Below are 14,801 nucleotides of genomic sequence, written 5' to 3'. Positions count from 1 at the left end.
TTTTATGGCATTTCACCATTTCATCAAATTATGATTACTTATTCCTATAAATTTATGTATATACTTCTTTATGTATTGTGTGAGTGATGTGGATATGTGTTTTTGTATTTCAGAAGTTATGTATTTAGCACTTTTTTGGCTTTTTTAGAAATAAGAAATAAGACAAACACAGCAGACATATCTGTAGAAAAACATTCATATAAAATCCATTTTATAAGCAATTTTCTCCTGGATTTTTTTCTGTTCTAAGTTGAGACAATTCGCTAGGGTACTATTTTAGTATATAGCCCATGTATATGCTTACAGTAGTGCTTTTTATTAATTTTTTCAGATGATTTTTACTTGGACGGAAATAGAAATTCGGTGTTCTAACCTCTGTAGCTCTGTGTCAGTAAGTCCTAGTGTCACAATGCCACTAGAACAACAAACTGAGAGAGTTAGCTTCACAATGAACTCAGGTCATCCCAGAGGGCCAAAGCAGGTGGAAACTGCAGCACTTTTTAGGGGTAAAAATTTAGGCGAGAAAATCATATATTTTCCAGTGTATTTTAAGAGGTTAAAACTCACCTGCGTGTTCATACTGGAGAGAAGCCGTACTGGTGTGAACAATGTGGGAAAACCTTTTCTTATAGTGGTAGCCTTAAAAGACATCAGCGCATTCACACTGGAGAGAAGCCGTACAGCTGTGAACAATGTGGGAAAACCTTTTCTCATAGTAGTAACCTTAAAAGACACCAGCGCATTCACTCTGCCTCGTTGTAAACATGTTTCAGAGCCAAGCTGTTTCCTCCTCCTCCTCCTCATGCCCTGATAGCTGTGTTGTTATATTCTGATCTTCTCTCCACATTGAAGGCTGACAGCAAGTAACTCTATCTTCTGACCAACATGTATGTTATTGTGGATCAGCTGGACTGTTTTCTGCCTGTCCTCAGAACCCTTTACCATTTAGGCACCAGAATCGGTGCCTGAACCCGTTCTTTTAAAAACATATTTTTTAAATGTATATGTTTAAATAAAAAAAAGGGAGCACAACAAGACAGCCAGCAACATTTAAGAACAGCTTGTTTATTTCTATATGGTCCAAATTAAATGTAAGAAAAAATATGTAATAACATATTTCTCTAGTAAATTGCTGCTAAATGACAAAAACAACCACTAGATGGAAAAAGGCAGCGCTGGTGTTTCAGTAGCACCGAAATGAGGCCCCAAAATCCCCGTTACTATTCGGTCCGATAGATACCGGGTGTTAAGGCACCGGTGCCGTACTAGCACCGGGTTTCAGTACCCAACCCTAACCACAATGTACCCGCCGTGGAGAGGAGAAGGCCCAAAGGAGAAACATTAAGACGTTTAAAGATGTTGTGGTTGGAAAATTTAGACATGTTTGAAACTTTTTGATTTTGTAAAAACTTTCTTCTCATCTCTAGAAACATACTGTTTTTTGACTGACAGAAAGTCATTGTAATTTTTATTTATATAGTGGGTTTGGGATGAAACTATGAAAAGTTGGGAGTTTAGAAAAAGCGCAAATTAAATATTTGTGTAAATTGGTCCTCTCATCATTACCAGCACACTAGAAGTTGGCCATTTTTAATTGTACGCTCTCAAGTTATTGTTGTTTTGTAGTTAAAATAAAATAAATTAAACGAGGCCTCGTGCTGGTTATTTGAGACTTGATTTGGTGGATTTATCCTTCCTGCCCTTTCTGTGTTTAAACTCCTTGACAAGAGAGCGTTTCCATCCACTAAAAGTGTTGAAAGACTCAGATTATTATGCTAAGTGTGTGACAACATTATGAGGGGGGGATCCCTACAGAGATAGAGCTTTTAGTTAGAGAGTAAGATCCTTTTAGTTTTGTAAAATTCATAGTATAGTATGTCAAAAAATCAAAATGTCATAAAAAGTCAGTCTAGTATGTCGAAAATTTCATAAAAGTAAAACAAAATCATAACAGTCACAGTATAGTATTTCAAAAAATCATAAAAAGTCATAGTATAGTTTGTCAAAAATTCATAAAACTTATAGTACACTATGTCAAAAAATTCCAAAGGAAAGTCATAGGATAGTATGTTGAAAAAATCATAAAAGTCACAAAAGTCATTTTTAGTATAACATGTATAAAATTCATAGTTTAGTATGACAAAAAAATCATGAAAGTCATACTATAGTTTTGTCAAAGAATTCATAAAACTCATAGCACACTATGTCAAATTCATAAAACTCATAGTATAGTGTGTCAAAAATTAAAAAAGTCATAGTATAAAATGTCAAAAATTGTATAAAAAGTCATAGTATAGTATGTCGAAAATTCATAAGTCATAGTATACTATGTCAAAAATTCATAAAAAGTCATATGTCGAAATATCATAAAAGTCATTGTTTAGTATGTTGATAAAACATAAAAAAAATCATACTGTATTATGTTGAAATATTTATAAATATTCATAGTATAGTTGTCAAAAATTCAAAAAAGTCATAGTATAGTATGCCAAATATTCCTATAAAGGTGTAGTATAGTATTCCGTAACAAGTCCAAATTTATAGTTCTTTTTGTAAAACAAGAATGCGAGCATTGATCCCGCTACCTCTCGCATGCTAAGCAAGCGCTCTACCATTTGAGCTAATTCCCCTTTTCAAAAATTCATAGTATAGTATGACAAAAAATTTATAAAAATTCTAGTATAATATGTCAAAAAATTAATAAAAGTCATAGTATAGTATGACAAAAATCATAAAAAGTCATAGTATAGCATGTCAAAATTCATAAAAAGTAATAGTATACTATGTCAAAAATTCATAAAAAGTCAAAAAATCATAAACAGTCATAGTATAGTATTTCAAAAAATTCATAAAGTCATAGTATAGTATGTCAAAAAATTCACAGTCATAGTATAGTATGTCAAAAAATCATTAAAGTCATAGTATAGTATGTCAAAAAATCGTAAAAAGTCATAGTATACTATGTCAAAAATTCATAAATGTCAAAAGAAATCAGTCATAGTATAGTAAGTCAAAATATTCATAAAAATCACAGTGTAGTATTCAAAACTTTATAAAGTCATAGTATAGTATGTCAAAAAAATCATAAAAGTCATAGTATAGTATTTCAAAAATTCATAAAAGTCATAGTATAGTATGACAAAAAAATCATAAAAAGTCATAGTATAGCATGTCAAAAAAATCAAAAGTCTTAAAAAGTCATGGTATAACATGTATAAAATTCATAAAAGTCATAGTTTAGTATGACAAAAAAATCATGAAAGTCATACTATAGTATGTCAAAAAATTCTAAAAAAGTTGTAAAAAATCATAGTATGTCGAAATATTCATAAAAGTCATTGTTTAGTATGTCGAAAAAAACATAAAAAGTCACACTGTAGTATGTCGAAATCTTCCTAAAAAGTCGTAGTATAGTATGTCGTAACAAGTCCAAATTTATAAATCTTGTTGTAAAACAAGAAGAATCTTGTCCCCTGTATAGACTGTTTCAGCCACATATGATGTTATAAGACAACATCACATGTCACTTTTGTGCTCTGGAAAAATCAGGCAACTGGTAATTTTGTTGCACCTGTTAAGAATCACATGCATACACTTCTTAAGTGAGAACCAGGCACTGCTGGGAACTGGACCCAGGATCTCCTGTTTACAAGACAGGCTCTTTAACCACTAAGCTACAGCACCTTCTACAGAGAACCTTGTCTTGCAAGAATACAATGAGCTAATGAACAGGGTTGCTTCCATCCATCCATCTTCGTCCAGCCGTTCCAGCAGGGGACCCCTACGAACTCCGGCAAATGAAAACAGCTGGACGTGTCGTTGAGCGACGCCTCAGGACTCACTGTTCATAGGCAGGCCTACCGAGAACAACAGAAGTCCTATGCAAGGACCTTGAGAGATGAGAGACCCTTTCCCCAAAGCCCTGGTAAAATCCAACCTCCATGCCATAAGTCCCCTCATCACAAAGGTCATTAACCACTCCCTCCGGTCAGGCCATGTTCCATCAACACTGAAAACAGCTGTTATCATGCCTTTTCTCATGGCAAGCCATGGAAAGCTTAAAACACAGTCCTAGTTTAGTCCTCCTCAACAGTCAACATAGTGTTTGCTGTGTGGCGTGTCTGTTTTTATTCCTCTCATGTTAACAGTATTGACCAATACGGTAGGCATTCTAACCTCAGCTGACACGCTCACGCCATGCAGGCAGTGTGCAGGAGCCCTAAGCTTTCAAGGTAAGACTGAAATTCATGATAATAAAAACTTTATAATCTTAACACTAAAGTTGCAAACACACCTCCAACAAAAGGCTTTTATTCGTATTACATGGACATATGTAATGTTAGGGTACAAAACAACATTACATGTCACTTTAGTGCTCTAGAAAATCAGGCTATAACTTTGTTGCACATGTTAAGTATCAGGAACTATGTGGAAACACTTTATTAAGTAATAATCAGGCACTGCTGGGATTTGGACGCAGGATCTCCTGGTCACAAGACAGGCGCTTTAACCACTAACCTACAGCGCCTCCTGCAGCGAAGTCCGTCTTGCAAGAATACAATGAGCTAGTGAAAAGGGTTCCCTCCATCCATCCATCTTTGTCCAGCAGCTCCAGCAGGGGACCCCAAACTGCCCTTTGCCGAGCCACATAAACCAGCTCAGACTGGGGGATCCTGAGGCGTTCCCAGGCCAGGTTGGAGATGTACTTTCTCCACCTAGTCCTGGGTCTTCCCCGAGGCCTCCTTCCAGCTGACGTGCCTGGACCAGCTCTCTACGAAGGCCCTCAGGAGGCATCCTTACCAGATGACCCAACCACCTCAGTTGTTTACACCGATACCTCCATAATGGCCATGCATCCGTGCTCATCCCCAGAGGTGTTGTGGCTTAGTTGTTAAAGTGCTGTCTAGTCAGCAGAACTTCCTGGGTTCAAATCCCAGCAGCACCTTGTTGTTGCAGAGATTATCTGTACTTGTTTTTAAGTTGCCTGCAACAGATGTTGTTGTGGCGGGGCATTAAGTTTGACACACAGTGGTGAGTGAAATGGAGCAGTTGACTGACACAGAACTGTAGTGGAGCCAAAGTAGTGCATTTATTAATTATTTCATTAGTTATCAGGCAAAAATGAACACCTTGTGGGCATGTATTGGTGTTTCTGTGTAAATGTAAATGCCATTTTCATTTGCTACCAGGGTACTTTCACAGATTGGGTGACATGATGAGATATGCCAAAAGAGGTAATCTCTCCAACAACAAGGTGCTGCTGGGATTTGAACCCAGGATCTCCTGTTTAGCACGCCAATAAACTGTAATTTCTCGAAAATATCATCCTTCCCTATATGCCTTTGCATCTTGGATTCTCTTCTGTTGTTTAGACATGGCTACATTCACATAAAGTATCCAAAGTGCACAATACTGCACTGTACTCTGTTCAATTGTTTACACAGAGTTCCTCCAACATGGCCGCACATCCAGAGTCTCACCCAGAGGTGCTGTGGCTTAGTTGGTTAAAGTGCCTGTCTAGTAAACAGGAGATCCTGGGTTCAAATCCCAGCACCTCCTTGTTGTTGCAGAGATTACTTGTACTCTTACTGCGCTACATTAGGCTACAATGAGTTGGTTACTTTTCTTTTTACCTCTTTGGTATTCTACGCGTCATTGTTTTTACCCCAGCGTACGTCTCATTTTAATGTTTTATTTTGACAGAGAGAGAGAGTCTTCCGCTGAAGGCTCTACCACGTGACTGTGTTTCACCAATCAAACGTCGTTGTGCAGTCACGAGACCATACTCGATCTCAGCGGCGGGACAGGTTAGCTTTACGGTTTTTATTTTGTCCAAGAAACTCATGCTTCAGAAGCAGATGCGTCATTTTGGAAGAGTCAATGGGGATGAGATGTGTTTTCATTTGGCAGTAATAGGTCAGCAGGGGTCGCTACACTGCAGGGAAAGTTCAAGGGTCATGTCATCAAGTACCTAACAGATACAGATGGTAGATGGATAATTCTTCTTGTAGACATTTACCAATATTTCTCTGTTTTGGTTAATATCTATGCTTCCAATAATAGGCAAAACAATACAGATAATTTTTCAATAATAGAATGTAAAATTAATGATCTCTTAATGGTAGTCCCTTCAGCTAGAGTTTTATGGGGAGGAGACTTTAATACAGTAATGGATGAAAGTATGGATAGATGGCCCCCCAGAGAAAAAAACAAATGAATTAGGAAATATATGCAGTCGTTTGGAGCTAATTTATATCTGGCGACATGGCAAGTTTCTGTACAGTGAGAGAGGAATTTGAGTGGCAGAAGAGACCTTGTTGAAACAAAATAAAGACAGGCTGCAAAGTGGATTAAAGGTTTAGGTATTTGGTGGAAAGGTTTAATTGTTTTCTGCAGAGAACAATCAAATGACGAGAACAGCTCTCACAATGCACCAAGTTACAGAGTGACAACAGTTCTGTGTCCATACAATCAGTAATACACTTCCTTATATCCAGTGCCCCTAGAGGAAAAAAAACCTTGTTTGGAAAACAGTTTAATCTCAAACGTAACAATTAGTGGACTTCAGGCAGTTGGAGCTCTTACGTATTTCTGAATCTGCCCCTCGTGTGTCCAAGTGTCTTGACCGGTCATTCTATCTTAGCTGAAAAAGGACATCTTGTCTCTTGGATAGGCTATGGTCTCAACCTGGGACCTGCTATGATAAACACCGCTTTAGACAAATGATTCTGTCAGGCTCCACGTCATCTATTCTTCCAGCAATGTAACAATTTGCAAATGGCAGTGGTGGGATTTGAACCCACGCCTCCAGAGAGACTGGAGCCTAAATCCAGCGCCTTAGACCACTCGGCCACACTACCTGCAAGTAACTGGTCTCCACAACGTGACACCCGCAGGGACCTTAACTAACAATATGCTTGTTAATGTTATTGGAACAACACTTTTTGCAAGGCAAAATCCAATACTTTATTAAAAAATGGTGTCACTCTTTGTCATTTTTTTCTGTCATTGTTGATTATTAGAACATTGTAACCAGCATTAAGTGAGTAGGTGTAGGTCTGTGTGAATATGGGCCAATCATTTATGTGGGCTGAATTTGTGAACATCTTCTTTTGCATATTCACTGTAAAGAGCCATTACCCCTCCAACTGCCAACTATTGTTCCAGAGACAATAGGATATACAGTTTTAGATTGCAAGGTAACTGTCAAAGACCAAAGACTTCATTGAAATACCTCAAGTGATCCAAACAGTTTGTCAAAATGGGAAAGGTCATGTTTTTTATTGCAAATTCCAGCACAGTTTTAAAATTCTTCTTCAAAATATGTCCATTTACCATTCAAAAACAAAAGTACAATCATGAAACACATACTACTTAGATAGAATGAACCTGTTCAGGTGTCAATGAAAGAATTCAAGAGACGTGGACCCTCTGGCACAGCGATACTTGGTCAGGACAACAACCCCCTTCTTGATGGTACCCGTCTCTGTATGAAGCTGCACACCAGGCAGGTCCTGGATGCACTTGATGTGGCGTTGCTGCACACGCCAGATGTGCTCCATGCGCACCTGGTCCAGCAGTGGCACCCCCTTAAAGGGGTGATAGAATGCAAAACCGATTTTACCTTGTCATAGGTGAATAACAACAGTTCAGTGGGTAAATAGGACATACATAGAAGCTTTAAATCCCATTGACATGCCTTTCCTCTGAAAATCCCACTTTTTGAAACTGCCGCTGAAAACGGGCGAATCCCAACAAAGCCAAAAGATGACGTCAAGATCTCAGAACCTGTAGCTTTGTCACGCCCATGGACGTATAAGGAGAACGGTCCAGCCCCAACATTTACACACAGGCCACTGACCTGAGACCAGCTCCTAATGTTGCTGGCGTTAGGTCAATTAGATGTCCGACTGAGAACGCTGCTCCTGTACTCTGACGGGATGTACTAATTAGAAAGTTTGGAATATTTTCCAGGATATTGACAATGAACCAGGGTTGTAAATGCAGAGTTCCAGTCTGTACAGGGAACGGAGACACTTCTCATAGCTAGTCTTCCCAAGGAAGCAACCACTCGACGGGCATGGCTGCTGTTTATAAGGAGATCCCAGGGAACTTTTCCCCCAAATACAGTTTTAAAAACTGTAAAAAAAACTGTGACAATTTAAAGCAGGATTTGCTAAGCTGCGGTTGCTGTTCCGATTGTCTGGTCATCCCAACCACAAGCTGTAAGTATGATTTCGTTGCTAACAGTAACATTAGCAATGCTAACGTAGCCTGTAGCTAGCATAGGCTGAATGTGTGTTGATCAACTGTAATGGCAAAGGGGCTAACGTTTCATTTTCCTAACTGTTCCCTTCGAATAAATACCCTGTGTTGTCATGTAGCTCCATCTATAGTTCCCGATGCATGTTTGTCCACTTTGGCAGGCTAATTTTTATTGTATTTCAGCAAGAAAGCTAACTGCAGCTGAGTAGAATCCTGATAGTTTGGTTGCGAGCTAGCGCTAAGCTGTAACGTTACTCAGCTAGCTTGCTAGCTATAGCATCCCGTTTGCTTCGACAACAGAACTAGAAACGTTATCATTTCATATGATATCGAGTCAATCTCGTGAAAACGGTGTGTATATAGACTGCAAAGTATTGATTTGCAGTTTTTTTTTATTTCAGAGCACATCACAAGAAGGACAAGACACGAAAGATGCAGCTTGCTAAACAAATGCTCAGTGTGGCATCTAGGAGGACACAACTGTCTCATAAGACATTAAGACCTCACATATCATACAAGGTAACCTTTCTACTTATTCTTCCAAAACCAGACGTCTTATGGTGTTTGTGTAGCATTGTGACTGGGTAGGATTTAGCGCAGCAGTGTTATCTAACAATGTTACCATGATGAGTGAGCGACTTTTATCAAAGTGGCATTGCATTTTGCAAAGAATATTTATTGAGGCACACCGGATGAAGGCCAGGATGGTGAGTCATACAGTAGGGATTAGCGAGTACAGCATTATCTGTATCTGTATCTGTATCTGTTTACCACATGAATTATCTGTATCCGTATCCGTACTCGGACTGGGCGGGGCCTAACCCGGAAGTGGTCAGATTCAACCCGGAAGTGGGTCGGGTTGTCTTGAAATGGGCGGGGCTTTAACCTGTATGTTATTTAAGCATGCAATTGATATGGGTTGATCAAAAATTGTTATATTTATTGCTGATTAGAAAACTATTTCCGTGACAGCATCAGCAATGAGCTTCAGATCAGGGGTGTTGTCATGGTAACAAACAAACTATATAGGCCTACAGTGTATAACAAGTGCAACAATAAATACAACAATGTGGTTGCAATTATTAAGTAAATTGTAATGAACGAGTTTTCATACTCAATAATATAACTTTCTTTTTTTAACTCTTAATCTTTTTTTTTATTATTATTTTTTTTCACAGGTATGTGTGAGTGTGTGTGTCTATGAGTGAGTAAGAGATACAGAGAGAGAGAAACAGAGAGACAGGGGGACGGGGGGGGGGGTTGGAATGTGTTTGTGTATCTTAATTTGTAATATTATTTATTTATACCGCAACTGCCTTTTATTTTTTTTATAAAACACAGCAAGAAAGTTTCAGACACTCAAAAAACTGGTCAGAGCCAGCAGGCAGTTAAAAATAAAAATAAAATAAAAACTCCGACGGCAGAGATGCAACCCGAGTCCCATTCTACCAAGCACTATGTCTGAACAATCCCCACGGTTACCAGAAGTCTCCTGGTTACTAGGTACTAGTTCAAACTGAAGTATAAAACAAAACTGAAGCTTGAAGAAACCCTAAATGTTAACGGGAAATCCCTGCAGACCTGAAGGGGAGAGAGCTGTTCACTTCTCCGTGTCCTGAGTGTGTGTGAGCGGAGCGGCACACAGCAACAGAAAGAATTTGTGTGTGTAGTGTGGGGCGCTGTGACTAGCCTATCAAGGAACGGAGACACAGTCAGTGGAGACTTATTCAATCCGAGCACGGATATTGACTCGTATTACTCGTATAATACTTATACTTGGCAAAAGTGCTTTATCCGTACCGGATACTCGTTTCAGCCGGATACTCGGATCACCCCTAATATACACATCAACTTTCTTTTATATTAATGCAAATACACATCAACTTTCTTTTAGATTAACGCATAAACGCATCAAGGTTTTTTTAGATTTCTGCATGTACATATCAACTTTCTATTATATTAATACATATACACATCAACTTTCTTTTTCAATAATGCATATACACATAAACTTTCTTTTTGATTAATGCATATACACATCAACTTTCTTTTTCATTAATGCATATCTTGCATATACATATTTTGAGTAAACTCCAAAGTTATCAAACAGTGGTCAGATAAAAAGGGATTCTGTGGGAACACTATCAAATGTTCAATTTCAACATCATACACCAGAACAAGATCAAGGTTGAGGTTAAAACGGTGAGTCGGTTCATGAACACTTTGAGAGAAGCCAATAGAATCTAATAGAGAGATAAACGCAGTACTAAGGCTATCATTCTCATCGTCCACAGTTGACCTCGTCCTGCCAGGCCTGTCTCCTGCTCTTGTCCTCCTCTTTAATGGATCCATTGAACCCGTTGATCTCTGAGCTCCAGTGGCGTCTGACTGACTCTGTGAGGTTTTTGTCTTGGACCTTAAGAAGGCGGATCTCTTCATCCTTGAGTTTCTGGTCGTTCTTTAGGTTTTTCCTCATGGATCTTTCTGACTGTAGAGCCTTGAGGATTTTCCCCTTCTCCTCCACCAGGCCAGCATTCACTGAGACCAGCTCCTCGTTTTGGTTTTGGACCTCCAGAAGGGCTTTTCTCAGGTCCTCAAGCCAGGCGCTGGTCGCCATGATAGCCACAGAAAATATTTTTGAATACATTTTAACGATATTTCTTGCGGTACTGGAGTATTTTGTACTATTACTGCTGTATTGCAGTTTAGAAAAGTGTTTTGAGTTTTGAGCTCTGTTCCAACAAAGACGTGTCTCTTAATGGAGGACAGGGTTCAAGTGAAAGGTTGTGTCTCGGTAAGATACAGGGTCTGTGTTCAAAGCCACAGAACGTCATGAAAGGACGTGTTATGTCACACACTTGTGACAGCACACTAACCTTCTATATCAGTGTCATTAGAGAATCTGTGATGTCACACATTCTAACCCTTCTATGAAATCTAATCTTCTCCATAAGGACGTAAATATACTTTTAGTTTTCATAACAATGTAATCTGTAATATTACAGTATAACTCCAAAGAATATTGGAATTAAAAGCAAATAGCAATATAGCTGTGTGATCAAATGTGATTTTGCACGAGCACAAGACACAATAGTCCCCTCCAGCTACTATGAGAAAGATGGAATTAGGTGCTGATGACGTTACTACGGTGACGTTTCCGGGTGTAAAACCGTTCAGATGGATAATAAATGAGAATCTGTCTTTAATCACAGAACGTGGTAGTACAGTGTGTGTGTGTGTGTGTGTGTGTGTGTGTGTGTGTGTTGTGTGTGTGTGTGTGTGTGTGTGTGTGTTTGTAAGTGAGAGAGTGAGACAAATATAAAAGCTTCAAGTTAACTTAATAATATAATCAAATTGTTTCTCCACTTATTAAAATATCTTGACTTTAATGCCACTATCTGTTTCTGCTTCTCTACCATATTTTAGTGTGTGATTTGCATAATACCAATCATAGCCTACATCACATAAAAAACTACCTCTGTCCCTGTTCTGTTTTTAAAGACAACAACATTAGGTTTTTTAATCAGATTGATAGTCAAACTGGAAATGTCCCCGTGTTTCTCCATTTTCGGGGATTATGTTCCCAGTTTTGATCTCGGACGTCTGGTGACTTTATATCATATCAGAATATTCTATTACTGTTCTGTATCATAGCTACATGTATGACCTTTGCAACAAAAGAACGTGGAAAATCAGTTCGCTATTCAGTGAGGTATGACTTATTAAATGCGCTGACACCTCATTGCACCTGCCAAACACGTTCCACTGAGTGGAGCTTGTGACCGATCCAAGATGGCCGCCCCACGGCTCGTAAGCGCCAGTAGGCAGTAGCGGTCGATGCGGCGTCTGCTCTGTATGTCTATGGTCATAACTGCCTCAGAGAGGCATGACAAACTATTGTCACAGGTTTCATGTTTATAGCATGTACTGTGGCAGACATGTTGCAATTCTCCTTTGAATTTGAAATCTCCATTGACTTTTTATAGAAAACCAATGAACGGTGATGATAGCGCCCCCTAAGGGCCAAACTTCACCAAATTTGGTACAGAGCCCAAAGAAAAAGTGTATTTGCATCTTCTGATCACAGCACGTCTTACTGTACTGCTAGTTGGAACATAACTGACAAAAAAGTTAATTCATTTGCAAGAAGAATGTGAGAGAAGTGAATGTACTCCTTCCCCATCACCATCCAGCTCTACTAAACAGAAACAGTTCAGTAAAAGTAGTTTTAGCTCTGCTGTAAAGTGGGACTTACCTCTCCAAAGGGTTGGATGGAAATGTACTGGAACTCTGTCAATGTTCTAGTTCTGCTGTCAGTTCTCTTGTTGGGTTTGGATCTGATTGGCAACATGACAATATAAACTGTGTGTATGTGTGTGTGCATGCATGCATGTGCGTGCGAACATTGGCAACATGACAATATAAACTGTGTGTGTGTGTGTGTGTGTGTGTGTGTGTGTGTGTGTGTGTCAGTGTTTCACTCCTCGTCCTTGTTTTCACAAAGGGGATTTGGAGTGATAAAATCAGGTTTAAACTAACTGTCCCTGTTTGAGCCTGTTGGGTGCTAACTCTAGCAGGAGGATAACACGGGTTAGACACCACCGATTGGTTTCATTTCTCTCTCCACTGACAGACCTCCTAATGTACAAACTACAGAGCTACGTGTTGAAATTGACTGGAATTCTCCTTTAAAGAAAATCCATCTGAATCCATCTTTTTGAAGTCCATCTGCTTCAAAAAGATGTCTGCGGTCCCAGAAAATGCTAAAATTGTCAATGAACTGCAGAGAATGAACGGTACATTCAGTTGAAAGCCATTTGTTTAGTGCCAACAGTCGGCTGAATCCATACTGTTACATGCACCTCTCCATATTTCCTGACATTTGCCCCCCCCCCCATTGTTTTGCTTTGGTCCACTTCTGTGCGCTCCCCGGGTCATTGGGGCCAACTTGCATGGGGGGGGGGGGGTGGGGGGTTGGGACCCGTCATAACTAGTTATTTCTAGTTATTCCAGGTTTGGATTTCGTTAACCCTCTGGGGCCTGAGGTTATTTTCAGAGACAGGATATTAGCGGCTTTTTTTTTTCCTCTGAGAGATGTCCCTAAGATTGAGTAATCAAAAAAAATGGTGTCTTACAAACAATAAGTGTTGCTAGGTTACAACCCTGTCTATATATTTTATCTAGCAAGCTAAGATAATTCGAGCAGACAGTGTTGAATAAGTTTAATAAAAACTTTGATTTGATTCTTTGATACTTGTTGGCACATTGGTAATCACAGATAATGATTTTCATTTTCATTGAAAGATTTTTCACAGATAATTTTTAAAATCTGCTTATATACATATCAGTAAACTAGCAAATTTATCGGAACATTTGCATTCTTCATTTCATTGTTTATTGATAAATATACTTGATTAAAATCTACTAACCAGGAGAGAAGGAGGGGGGGGTATATCATTTTTTACCCTGATCCCAGTCCTAATATTCAGATACAGAGTTGGATCTGATACATAGATTTACCTAAGTGTTAAATGATGAAAAATATGCAGAAAGCACTACAATGGAATTTGATATTAGTACTGATGCATTATATGCGGAACAAACTTAATGGGTTAATTTAATGAAGCTGAATTTGAACAACTTAATAGATGTTTTATAATGTCTTTAACAGTTATTTTTATTTTAGAAACTTAAAATTTATGTAAATTCTGAAAAGCATAGAATTTGTCAAAGTAGCATGAAATAGGGCTGTTGGTGAGTTGCAGGTGCGTGAACATTTCCTGGTAAAGGGCGTTCCACCAATCAGATATGTCACTGTTAAAAATAGAATGTTGGACAAAAGAGGAATGCTTTTGATCCTTTAATGTGGATCAAAGGTGCTTACGATGTTCCATCTACACCATTTAATGCATATACACATCATCTTTCTTATTGATTAAATAATGTAATGATCCTCAGTGGGGAAATTACAATTTCCCCACTGCTACGGACCATCAACACTCTACACCTCCGGATTGTCTTCACTCCCCTGCCGTCACAGCTTTTTCCTCTGCTTCACCTGGGTTGGTTCACGGATTAGTTTCAATAAACTTTCATTGAACTTCTCCTTGTCTGCGTTTGGGTTATTCTGCCAGTCGGGTCTGACACAGGACATAAGGTCAAAGTGGGGACATAACATCAAAGCAGGGTACATACGATCAAAGCAGGGTACATAAGATCAAAGCAGGGACATAAGGTCAAAGGAGGACATAAGATCAAAGCATTGAAATAAGGTCAAAGCAGGGACATAATATCAAAGCAGGACATAAAATCAAAGGGGGAACATAAGATCCAAGGGGGACATAAGCTAAAAGAAGGGAAATAATATGAAAGCAGGGGACGTAACATCAAAAGGGTAACATAAGTTCAAAGCAGGGGTATAAGATCAAAGCAAGACATATAATCAAAGCAGGACATAACATCAAAGGGGGGAAATAAGATCAAAGGAGGACATAAGAGCAAAGTAGGACATAAGATCAAAGGGGGACATAAGAACA

At 38.8% G+C, this 14,801-nt stretch overlaps 1 non-coding gene across 1 annotated transcript; it reads right to left on the bottom strand.

Annotated features, from left to right (window-relative positions):
* Positions 1-6,778: 6,778 nt before the first annotated feature.
* On the bottom strand, positions 6,779-6,860 carry trnal-uag (transfer RNA leucine (anticodon UAG)). Its single transcript has one exon. It is a non-coding gene; the product is annotated as a tRNA-Leu (tRNA).
* Positions 6,861-14,801: the final 7,941 nt, after the last annotated feature.

The sequence above is a fragment of the Etheostoma spectabile genome, unplaced genomic scaffold (genome assembly GCF_008692095.1).
Source record: "Etheostoma spectabile isolate EspeVRDwgs_2016 unplaced genomic scaffold, UIUC_Espe_1.0 scaffold00006480, whole genome shotgun sequence".
Lineage (NCBI taxonomy): Eukaryota > Metazoa > Chordata > Actinopteri > Perciformes > Percidae > Etheostoma > Etheostoma spectabile.
The sequence above is the reverse complement of the archived record's forward strand: the minus strand, read 5'-3'. Positions and strand labels throughout refer to the sequence as shown.